Source organism: Rhea americana, unplaced genomic scaffold (assembly GCF_003343005.1).
Source record: "Rhea americana isolate MKP2758 unplaced genomic scaffold, rheAme1 scaffold_312, whole genome shotgun sequence".
NCBI classification, from domain to species: Eukaryota; Metazoa; Chordata; class Aves; order Rheiformes; family Rheidae; genus Rhea; species Rhea americana.
This window is the reverse complement of record NW_028186438.1, coordinates 724,611-728,855: the sequence shown is the minus strand read 5'-3', so window position 1 is coordinate 728,855 and position 4,245 is coordinate 724,611.

Sequence of the window (4,245 nt, the reverse complement as noted above, 5' to 3'; positions counted from 1 at the left end):
TTCCTAGTTTTGATCAAAAATATCTTGCTGATGGAAATGGCATCAAAGTYATAACATTCATGTATAAAGTTTTGATCTCAGAACATCACAGATAGCCAGAAAAAGAAAAAGAATACCTTCAAAACCTGTTTAATTAAATAACTTTTAAATAAAATGTGTCAATGTTGTAGAGAGTGATGGGAAACTCCTGAGTGTAACTCATCATACCTATGTTAGACACCTCATTTAGGATGGGACAAATCACTCTCTGGAAACAAGTTCTTTGAGATTTCATTTCCTCATCCATAAGCAGTAGTATATTGCCATTTTCCTGCACTCTGTGTGCAAATGAGATGAAGGAACAAGGGTAGAGAAGAATTAATTCGTTTCAAATGTTACTATGACAAAGGGAGGGAGAATCTCCTCTTTGGCTAGTTTGGAGCTTGATAGAACCCAACAGTGCTTACAGATGGACCTTAAAACCTAGGAAGAGAGTTTCTGTGTGAACACTGTTCCTGCTTTTCGCAAGGATGAACATGGAGCTGGCAGCAAAGGATGTGCAGATCAGTGGAGGCAAATGCTGTTAGAGAGGGAGGTATGAGCACAGAGCCCTCTCACCTTTGTTCAAGACTGGTTTATTGCTGTATCTGCAGTTGTGAGCAGTGCGTTATCAAGGGTCTGCATGGTGACTACATGTAGCAGGCACCATGCACTGCTGTCCTGCCATCAGGTACGGGAAACCTTTTCAGCACAAGACTGCCTGGACTGCATTCTTCACACACCAGGAGTTTGTCTGGCTCCTTGCTGCTGGCTGTTGCTTGTTTTATTTTATTCCACTCTTCTCATCAAGGACTTATGCAGAAAATTGACTGTGATTTGCATGAGAAGAAGGGGAGAGAGAAGATGCATCACGAGATAGCCCTGAGCACTGCTAGCTAAATGACATTTAACACTCTCATCTGGATGTAAAATATGTCTAGACACATCTGGAGGTCTTGTGCTAACCCCAACAAAGCACAAAGCAGAAGACAAACTGCCTTACTCTGAASTCCTCACACCTTCTCTACCCTCTCCAATAATAGAGTCATCCCCTACCCCTTCCAGCCTCCTACATGTATTCCTGCTGTCCACTGTATAACTTTCTTCAACAATAATCTGTCATTTCACACTGTCCTTCTAAAGCCTGTAAATACTGTAATTGACATCTGGACAATAGGAAATCTAGGAAATGAGCATAAAGCTTCTGGGCTTTAGGACAATAGGTAGTCCTAGGAGCCTCRGAAAGCACAGCAGAGTCAAGCTCTGGAAAGCAGGAAGAGTGTCATTGGGTTGACATAAAATGACTCTTTGTTCATTCAGAATAAGTGACAGTAATCCACCTGTCTGCTTTGGGCTACCCACAGTGTGCATCAAAGCCAAAGTTCCTGTGCTGCTGATCTGGGCATGGGCAAGTCCAAATTTCAGTTTGAGTCAAGGTCCATTTCATTGCTGTGGAGAGATGTCACAACACATAGTTGTTCTTTTTTTTTTCTTCAGGTTTGTTCTGAGCCTTSTGTCAACTTTTCTGGTATTCTCATGCCAATAGAGCTGTGGACATCGAATCAAGTATCTTGACTCAACACTCACTAACTATCCTACACGAGACATGGTACATCTAAGACTATGACCAAAATGTGAGTCTCTACAGCAACCCACCCATCACAGTGTCCAGTAACTTYTCTCCCAGGTTTTCTAGGGCCTTTGGAGAAGTGCTGTCCCTGTGGCCAAGGTAGGCTGAGCTGCTCTCTGYTACTGTATTTCAGCATCAAGAATAGATCTGAATCCCTCAAGACCCTTAAAGACAGATTGTGCTGATTAGGAAAGGGCAGGGCTTGGCTGAGGCACATGAGACCTCAGAAAATCCTTCAGGARTGGAAGGAAGGGGATAAACCCTAGTAAGTATGGCAAAAGACATCTGTTAATGTACTTATCCCTCACCTGCATGTTTGTGAGGGGTGATTACGCACACAGACTTGAAGGCATGTAGGCAGCTRGATTGTCAAGGCCATGTCTAGCTAATGAAGGAAGACACTTAGGTATCCTAGCACAGGACATTGACTTGTTGCTTCCTCCTTTGGGCAGGACAATGTATTTGCACAGAATCACACTTGGCTCTTCTGCAGGAATCAGAGCTAGTAGTGGTCATGGAGCTGGAATGACAGCAGTCAGATCTGCTAGGATCTCAGGACCATGCTACACAGCATCTCTTACACAGTGATATAGCTGATACTGGCAAAGCAGTTCCTACCTCAAAAGGAAACGTTGCCAAGAGTGAGCTTCTCACCAGTACAGGTCTCTGTCACATCTTTTCAGTAGCCCCAGGGATGGATTTGAAGGTCATAACTCTCACAGTTTGGGCATTGCCCTCCCTCTCTTATCACATATGTGGAACAACCTGCTATGCTGTTCTATCCCTGTTGTTGCAGGGATAGAAGGTAAGCAGCAATGTCCCATGAGGTTGTCATGTGTAGGTCTCAGATACTGCCACACTGGTTGCCAAAATGCAGTATCACAGCCACTCTGGGATGTAGCCATCCACACACCCTCCTCTGCTCTTTCCCATGCTTAAGCTTCTGTCCTCGTAAGTTGTCAGGTCACTGAATCCTAGAGTAGGGCAGGCACTAAGTCATTACTTTGTTCCTGTCTTTCACTCYTGGCTTGTGATGGTCCATGTGTAGTTGTTTTGTGGAGCTAAACACCAGTCTCAGTGCTACAAACCCCAATGGTGTCAGGRCGGCTTGGAAAGCCTCAGCATATCTTGCACTCACAGCCTTCTCGTCCTGTGCCATGACCTTGGTACCTCCATGCCATTGTTCTTGCTCTTTGCCGACAAAGCTCTGAGTATGACACCTTCCCATTTAGCATCTAACAACAAAATATGTCACCCRCCTGTGATCGTCCAGGCTTGAGTGCCTGGATCTCAATACCTGAACAGTCTTCTTGTAGRGAGGATTGCAGAAAAAGTTCTACAGTTTTGTAAGGAAAAGCAACCRTCTAGCAAACTCTGTGTACAACCCTGCCATAACTTGGAATACGTATAGAATGCACGAGGGATCTGTCTGCTGTACTGGGAATACACAGCTCGATCCAGCTAGGTACTTTATGGTCCACTGGGTGGTATAGAACTACTGAGACATCAGTGGATTTATTTTCATAACATCCCAAGGTCAAAGACGGGGAGTAATACAGAAGATGAAGTCACTTGCACAGTGACCATATGAAGCATTGGTAGCAGAGACAGAAATGGACACCATCTCTCCAGTACAGGCAGTGTGACCAGGAGCTGCATGTGTAGCTGCATGTCTTCATAAAACCAAGCTTGAGTGCTCCTCCACTCTGGAAGCACCTTCTGGTTCATTAGTCACAGGGAAGAATATAGCTATCTGTTGTATGTATCAGAACAAAAACTGCCTTGTCTGACTTTTTGGTATTGTTTACTAATGCTCCTCTGCCTGAGACCTGGCTGCTCAACTCCAAGGGGCTGGGCTAGTATTTCCTGCTATTCTGAGCATCTTGAAATATGAATGATGTTGGGAAGTGTGGGGGACACTTTGGAAGGGGAGCAGCAGTATTAGCACAGCATTTTTTGTGCAAGAAAATCCTTTGTTGAATGTTATGCAATTAAACATTGCRTAACAGTGCAGAATATGTCTTATTTATTACTGTCATGTTAAATGCTCGACCTGCCTTGAGATTAGGGCATCCTGAACACCCTTTTAATTTTCCAGCTTTTTAGCTGGYTAGCATGCTTCACCCCTTGTAGATGACAATTATTTAGGAAAAAGAAATCTTTATTTTATATTTTTGTATATTTGTACACAAGTAAAATAAAATGCATATCTATATATACTGCAATCTTGTGAAGGAGAAGGTAGCATTCTTTAACAAATGCTGCCCGTAAACATGGTGTCATGGAATGAATACGGAAAAACTGCAATATTCATAAACATAGGATTAAAACAGCATCAAATCCATTATATCTGCAAATGGGAACCTGCAATATCATTCAGTGTCATGTCAAGTTACAAAGAGATTTTAGACATTCTTTTTGGAACATTTCTTACATTTTTTTTCCTGTAAGTAAATCATATTTCTTTACCATCTGCTGTAGCAAAAGCTGCTTTGTGGATAAGTGCAGTTCCAAAGACCAAAGGTATAATTCACAGGTTTCAGGACAAATAAATTATGTACATCCTGGTGTTTGTCTTTTTTTTTTTTTTTTTTTTT